We start from the raw sequence: 8,655 nt of genomic DNA on the forward strand, positions 1-8,655 counted from the left end.
AAGTAAAAGTACAATCAAATATAGTTGGATTTGTTCACCCCCAGTCGCCTCCAGAGCAGCAGTGAAGCAAGAGAAAGCGAGGAAAAATGCGCCACGCCCTAGGGCTGCATCCTTAAGTGCGCAGCCCTGGACCGATTACGTCACCTCAATATGCAGCAAATAGCATGAATAGCATTTTTAAAGCCTTTCAACCCTGCCCCGAACTATTATTATGAGCTTATTATTATCACTACACCTCCGCCTTTTCCGAGTTTCGCGCAAACCCGGGCCTTCTGGAATAGCAACCCTGTTCGCTGCACAGCAGACCTCACCCTCACGTGACAATGTCCACCGAACCCGAAAAAAGTTCGGTTCGACAACCTGTTCGCTGCACAGCAACCCCCCCCCCCCCCCCTCGTGTGTCAAGTCGAGTGCCATCAGAACATTCATAAACCTGGTCATAGGCTACTCCCCGAAACCAAAGCGGCCTAAAGGATACCGATTCACCATTATGAAGGAAACTAACGCGTGGATTTTAGATGCGAAGCATCTCATGCTCGAGGCTGTGTCCCTCCCTACCTCGTTGTCCTTGTGGTCCGCCGTCCGCACCCCCACTGCGCATGCCTGGCCAGGCAGCGCTAATGAAGATTGTGGCAGGATGCCTCTAGGGATTGGCCAGCCAAAGAATCCATCACGAGATAGCTTTGCGTTCAACCACCGTCGTCATCTTCCCGTAGGGGGACCCTGAGTAGTTCAGGCTGATGATGATTGTGGCAGGATGCCCCTAGCGATTGGCCAACCAAAGAATCCATCACGGGATAGCTTCGCGTTCAACCACCGTCGTCATCTTCGCGTAGAGGAACCCTTAGTAGTATGCGAGGCATTTCTCCTCATCTTCCCGACGCTCCTCTCCTCTCTGGCATTCCTGCTCTCCTCTCCGAAGCTCCTCTCCTCTCCAGGATTCCTCAACGAATGGCAATACCTGCGGTAGTCGCTGCATACTCCGCTGGGGGCGCCACTGTAGCTCCGCGGAATGAATGACTCATTCCGCTCCCCTCATTCTCTTCCCGCAACGCCGCGATGAGTCAGCGTCAACGCCAGTGTCAGCGCCGCGAAGAAGAAGGATCGACCGCTGCCACGAAACGGCAGCGGCGACCGGGCGATCCCGAACTTCGGGCTCGCGAAGCCGAAAGTAAACGTCAACGCTGCCAAGATGCTGCTACTGATGCAACGAGGGCTCGCGCAGCTGAACTAAAGGGAACTTGAGTCGACCCCATGGCTGCTGCGCGTACTACTCAGGCTTCCCCTACGGGAAGATGGTGAATTTTTTTATTATTTTTATTTTTTATTTTTTATTTATAAATGCTACAAATATCCCAGCTAATATTCAACAAATAAACAGAAGTTTTTTTTGGCAAGGCCGCACAACCAACTGCTGGCCTAAAATAACGCAGAACTGCGAACAAGAACATCTGTAATAATTAGGTACGAATTGCGTGCTCGCAACCACCACGTAAACAACGCGCGCAGCCTACAGCGCATGCCGGAATTCGCCTTGTACCGAAACACCCGTGTCCCGAAACGCCCGTGTCCCGAAAGGTCTGTGCGCCGGAAAGACCGTACCGAAACGCACTGTACCGAAACGTCCTGCACCGAAAAGACCGGAGCCGAGCGGGGCTGCCGGCGGCCCGCCGCCGGCAGCCGACCGCGGAGGCTATGGGGGCTGTAGAGGATGCCGGCCACTACGAGAGAGGGCACCACACGTTCCCACTCTCTAACCTGGCATCAGACTCCAGACAAAAAGTGCCCAGTAACATTTTTGATCTTGCAGCGACACAGTGCTCGATTTAGGAGAGCCAAGTGGTCCATTTTTCAGAGACTGCCCAGAGACGCCATTGACAAAAAGTTATATGCCCAGGTAACACGCACCTGCTGAAGAAAAAATTACAAAAATGATTGTACCCGCCGGGTTGCGAAGTTAGGCCATCAGTGCCAGAGACCAGATAATTGTACCTAGAGGCCACCGGGGCTACCTTCGGGACCATTTTAACTGTTGCGCAATTGACAATTGCACGAAATCACATCACACATGTTACTTGGGGCGCTGCGCAGCGAAAAGTTTCGAAATGCGCACCCAAGCCTTCACCGTAGCACCCAGAAGCACTACCGCTGTACTATCTCAATACTTTTATTATCGATGGATCTCAAGTTTTTGTTTGTTGCTCCTGTCAGTTAATTTGTGTCGCATACCAATAACGCGGGTTTGGCCGAAAATCGGGAGACTCGGCGCATGCCGCGTACCAGCAGGAAGTGATGTTACGAAAGCAGAGTTAAGCAAGCTGCCCAAAATAATTTAAAACAGCATGCAAACGAAGTTCCACCAGTCATTCGCCTTAAAAAAACACATGACCGGACTCAAGTGCTATGAAATTTCCTCGTTTGCAGGAGCTACCGTCAAATATTAAGTATATCTAAGTATTATCTGATCGGCTCCTCGTTTTGTACGCCATATCTGCGATTTCAGGTCCTATCTATTGTCCAGGATGTCACCGATTTTCGATCAACCAAGCCTATTTATTTCGCTGTGATAGACACCTCTATTTGTGCATCCAATGGACACCAGGACATGAACTACGTCATTGGGAAATCGAGCAGCACATTTGGCCGCACAAGAACGTTTATGAGGCAGCCCTCGGCCACTCCCCCTCTGGACACCACCCACAAGTCGTAAATAGGCACCACTGTTAACACAGCGCGATCTTCATCTTATTTAGAACAGCTTGCACTGGTGCTCCGGATACATGGGGTCCCCTTTGGAACAGTTGAACGCCTCGGCGAATTCGGGCACCTGCTGAAGATAGATGTCACATCTGAATTCAGCGGCTTCGTGGTGGCTACCTGCGCACCAAGTGTAGCACTGCGACAAGAACAGAGTTTGCCATCCGTTGTAGCCCTCAAACCCTGGCAGAGGCAAGTATACACCAAAATCGCTCTCCTTGTACGCCTCAATCAAAGCGCCGAACATCACGGCTTGATAAATGTACCCAATCCAAGTGGCATTACCGAAAAGGGTTTGACTCATGCATTCCAGAAAGGACTTTACAAGGTGTGGGTTGGCGGAAGCCAATCCGTGAAGGAGAAAAACGGCGAGGCCATGGCCTACATCTGCTCCGAGTCCACCATAGTTGACAGCAGCAGGCAAGTCTAAATCAAACAAGGGATAGTATAAAGCATAGGGAAGTATCTGGGAATCGTACTCGTTGACAACAAAAAATTGTGCTTGCAGATTATCGATTGCTGCCAGCAAAGACTGAGAATCCGGCGTCCTTTTGATGAGTACTGAATGTTTCCAGTTGTGAACGAAGGAGCGGGTCATGTCTGGAATTGGACCCGATTCGACCATTTCAGTACCATTTAAATAGTCAAAGCTTCGAAAGGCCACAGAAAGGGAGGTCCAGTTAGTGATTGAGGTTACGTCTACGTCAGTGGAGTTCCATCTCAAGAGGCGGCGCAAAAAGGCGCGTCGCACCGTGAGCACCAGTTTCCGGGCGACGTCTTCCACGCCTCCCTTGACAATTTCGCGGCTGTATCTCGCAAACACGGCGTGGCTAGAGAAGTATGCAGCCCTCCCGACGCAAAAGGCCACGTGGTACACGTCCGCAAACTCCGGGTACGGATAGTAAACGTTGAGTATCAGATCTCGGTTGGCATACAGGGCCGCTATCTGAACAGTCCACCAAGAGACGAGCAGGTGGAATGAGTCTTCTCCGAACACCTCCCATAATCCGAAAACTGCCTGCACGTACCCCAGCTGGGTGGTCAGGGGGAAGGGAGAGCGTGCGGATACATTCAGTTTTTCGAGAGTCTCAAGCCAACGTGATTCGGTGAGGTTGATGTGCTTTACGTTCGTTGTTATGTCCGCAACCGACTGTACCGAGGAGGTTACAAAAAAGAGGTTTTTGATTTTGGTTATAGCATACTCGTCGTTACTGGATGTGTATTGGTAAGTCACGCTTTCTGGATAGGTAACGTTGCTCCCTTCCGAAAATGCCTTGCGGAGAAACTCGAAGTACGCTTCTTTTCTGGCATTCGTTCGTGGCATGTTGTGCAGTCTAAGCAGAGTCGGAATCCATTTCCCGAATTGCATAAGCAGCGCGGGTTTTCCACCTGCTGAGGCCTCCACTTCAAAATCTAGCAGTACATCCCAGCCAAGCTTGAACGAGCAGTACATAGTCGTGTACAGCACGTCCGCGCTGGGGGAAAGCTGTGGCCAAACGATACCAGCATCAGCCAGCGCAGTCTTGACTGCCGGCAGTTGGTCGGTCTTGCCCTGAAACACGTCATCGCAGCTCTGGTAGACGGCTGCCGCCCGCTGTTCCTCATTCTGGCCACGAGATGACCACTTGATTTTGTGCAGCGTCCTGTTCAGCCTACCAAGCGCTTGCCGGAAATTGTCTTCCCTGACGCTCCATGGGTTGTTATGGGTCCACCCGCTGCAGACGAAGCGCGTGAAACTTTGGCATGGGTTGGCCGATCTGTTCACCGTCGCATGAAGTCGCTTGGCGTATTCGCGGCAACCAAGAGTTGTGCACGCGTTCGGACCAGTTGGTAGCTCCGATTGGGCCCCCGCGACGAGCCAGTAAAGCACCGCGGCGAGGACGAGGGCACCCGCAACAGGTAGCAGTAGATGTCTTGGTCGGATTCGCTGTGGAAGAAAAAAAAAATAAATTCAAAGGTATAATCTGCTTACGCCGAGCATATCTGCGGGAACTTAAGTTGCCAATTTTCTTTTTAAGCCCTTTCCCCAACACGACTCGGAGCTGGGCTGCAAGCGTTCCGTTCGGGCTAAGTTTTGTTCAGTGTGGCGCAGAAATGGTAGCGTTCAAACCTGTTGGAGTAATAGGCACTGCTTTTGTGCGGTAATAATAATCGTGACTAACTTGGTGACTCTTCGTTAACCGCTGCGAAAGGAGGCAGCATCTTGCCGCAATAATGATCACGAACCCTAAGAATGTAGGGCACAGATGTATTCAGACTACCTCTCACGGGACGAGTTACAAGTTTGAACATTGTTCAGTCGGTGAGACCATAGGTATATCTGAACACCTTTGAAATCTGTCTAATGTGATCTTTGTGTGCATCTTGGTATCTGGTTGTTTACTATGCATACTTGTTTGTTTACTGTATTATGTTGATTGCATAATTTTGAATGTGAGCTGTAGTAATGCGATTATCTTGGCGTCTAACCTACGCAAGCTGGGCATAATATTTTGATTGCATATACTCCGAATATGTGCTGCAAGAAGGCGATTATCGTCCTAGGTATTTTTTGAAATCGTATTTCTCCTACGTTTTTTCTGTTGCTAGGTGGTGACAAAGGTGTAAGTTTTTTAAACTACATTATACTGGTGATTCTTGTTTCTATTTTATTTCTTTGGTGACAAAGATATCAATTTGTATTGATTACATTGTACTGGTAATTTCTTGTCTGTATTTTTATTTTTACTTCTCTTACCTTTTTTTTCTGATTTTTTTATTTTATTTTTATTTCTCGTCCTGCTGTCTTATTGCCCTGTGTGTCTACCGGGCTTTTGGTATTTCATTCATTCATTCATTCATTCATTCATTCATTCATTCATTCATTCATTCATTCATTCATTCATTCATTAACCTGCGCAAGTTCCGCATCTCAGTGTATATACTCACTCGTGTAATACTCCTATTGGGGTACGGACAGTATTGTATTAAAAAAATACAATCACTAAATGAAAATCAAAACACAGTGATGATGAGTTTTTTGGGAAACCAAATATTAAAGACGTTTTTAAACAGCGCCAAACAAGGCGGGGAGATGTTCCACGATTAAACGTGCATGCGTCTGCTTGCTTCGTAGCAAAGCTCATCGAAAGTCCATAATCATGGAAAGGGCATTTTCCCTCTCAATTTCGCTGCGCTCTGAAGCCGCTCTGATGTGTTTCCCTCCCTTTCATAAAACGCTCTAGAAAACTTTTCCTCCATGCAATTCAAACATTTTATTTCCCACTTTCGCCCTGACCTCGCTATCGTTCGGAGCCATTTCTCTTCAATTGGCTTGGCACAGCTCTGAAATACATGTTTTTATTATTTAAGTATATCTAAACCGTTGGATATACTTTCAGCATTTCATTAACTGCTATAACAAGAATGAATTCCACGTGTAATACTAGTTAAATGAGCACTGTTACTGCGGAGTATGTAAATCTGTCTTGCCTCCCATATCCCTCATGGGTTGTTTGCGCTGAACAATGTTAATATTCATTCTTGGCGCAACAAACTTGGATAGTTTGAACTGTTTTGGTTATATGTGTTCTTCAATTATTCTTTTAACCTTGATCTGTATAACCGAATTGACTAACAGACACATAGACCTAATCTTTGGCGTTTAGGGAGACCAAAAAAGATTTAGGAGTACATAATTATTGCCCTGTTTTCTAAAGAACAGCCAAAAACTATGCTCAGGTGTTTAATCCACAATGGTGCGGTAAACTAAGCAAGGTGAACAGCTGTTTCCACGTGCCTAAATCCGCTTAAGCCAGGGGACACGTCCAACTCTTAGGCGGATTTCGTGGCTACAGCTTTTCTCGCGTGTCGATGCATTCGACCTGCTAATGCAGCCTCTTGCGCTTATTACAAGGACGCCTCCACCTCAGTTGAAGGTCTTGAGAACAAAGGCGCACTGGTCATGCCATACATACTTGCTACAATCCTAGCCATCGCTCACGCCAAGATGAAACACGATTAACAATGCCCACCTCATTATTTATCAAACCCTTCAATCTTTGGGCGATGATATATATTCAGTGCTTTCAAGAGACCCAACAATTTGGCAACGCGAGTGAACCTACCGATTCAGGCTGCTAATGTGCTGCATAACAGTTTAAAAGTTTTCCAAATCTATCGTTCAACCATTCAATACGAGATCTCCTATTCCTCCTTTCTGCCCTGGGATGACAATGGAAGAAAAACAGGTTCGAGTAAAGAGGCACGTTTCTGTTCGTTGTACACACGACGTACTGCTGGAACGGATACGGTTTTATGGGCTTTTTCTATGTTTTTATAACGAACAATCTAGCAGGTGACACAGGGGGCAGCGAACTTATCCACCGGCTTGTATACTTGACCATTAAGTTCAGCTACTGCTGGAAGACGCTATTTCAGCCCTGTGCCAAAACGGTGCAAAAACAGCATTCCATACCCGGCGTTGGATGCTGACTGAATTATGCTCACTAAAAAGAGTGCAAAATAAATGACACACTGCAAGTTTTTAGCAATAAAATAAATCTCAAGTCCCCTGTTTTGGAAAATATTTTCACCAGGCTCACTCCTCACCGGGATACTTCGATAAGACTGCGTCCAAATATTGAACTTTGAAACTTTCAATAAAAGTTTATCAATGGCGTTTATTAGGAACTGGGATGTGACGAGAATGGCGGTAGACGTGACGGAGGTGTTCAAAGAGCGCGATTTGGGTCTTCGGGTCACGTTCCAGAGGCCGAGTATCAATGAAATACAGTTCCTAGACTTCAGTTTACGACTCGAAAAGGATCATGTGTGCGTGCTTTGTAAAGCCCATTGGTAGAAACCCCTCCTAAACATTAAATCTGGTCATTCAAAGACCGTGCACAACGCTATCGCATTGTCGTCCATTTGTTACGCGCTATGTATCGTGCCACGAAGCAGTAGGTGGGAGTGTACGGGGCCAGCTTGTTAGGTTAAGGAAGGTTGGTACCTGGAGCGCATGATGTATTCGGCCGGCGAGAAGCTTCTAAGAAGCCTAAAGTTCGAACCGTGAGTGCCTGAACTGTCGCATGGATTAAAAAAATTGCTGCGTGATTCGGGGCTCGAGTAGGCTTCTCGTCTCTGTTTAAGCTTAAAAAGATGGGTGAGATGGTAGGCAAGGGTCTTCGGCAACGGGGAGACTGCGGGCGGCAGGGCGAGTGTGCGGTTCCGCACTAAAAGAAGTTGGTGGAGTGTGTCACGCGGGTGGTGTATGATACACCACTCATGCGGGAGGTCCTACGTGGGTCAAATTAGCAGGTGTTTGAACGTCAGGTTGCATGAACACAAATCTGCGGTTAAGAACAGACCGTATTCAAACCATGGTCAGCATTGTCACAGGAGTCTCACCGTTATCGGAAGTTTACTGACACATGCCTGTACCGTAACAGAGAATCGCAGACGCGGTAGATAGTGGATGCTTTCCCTGTGTGTGTTAGTACCGATAACACCTGCGTGAGCCAGCCGTGTGTGGCGCTCAATAAGAGCAATAGAAGATACCTTGGGGCTTCATGGTCTGGCTCGCGGTGATCATCAGGGGAAAGGATGTTCAATTTTCATGCTCGTTTGTTGTTTTTTCGCGTGTGGGTTGCTGGTTAGTCTGTGTTTTTTCACGCTCCGTAGATATATTCTGTTCGTTTTCATTAAAACCGTAGTTGATAGCCTGCGCCTGCGTAGTTGATACCGTACGCTTTATTCTTCTATTGTGTGTGTGGTTCTGCGCATTTTTTTAACTATGAAGTGAATCTCACCTGAGGCTCTCTTTCCTTAGACGGCTGGCCCTGTGCTCCTCCGAAAGGTCTGTGACCCTGGCCGCCTGATGGATGGGCGAAGTTTCCACGCATCTTCTGCAAAGCCTGC

The sequence above is a fragment of the Haemaphysalis longicornis genome, unplaced genomic scaffold (genome assembly GCF_048455015.1).
Source record: "Haemaphysalis longicornis isolate Haplotype H1 unplaced genomic scaffold, Haemaphysalis longicornis Haplotype H1 scaffold_12, whole genome shotgun sequence".
NCBI classification, from domain to species: domain Eukaryota; kingdom Metazoa; phylum Arthropoda; class Arachnida; order Ixodida; family Ixodidae; genus Haemaphysalis; species Haemaphysalis longicornis.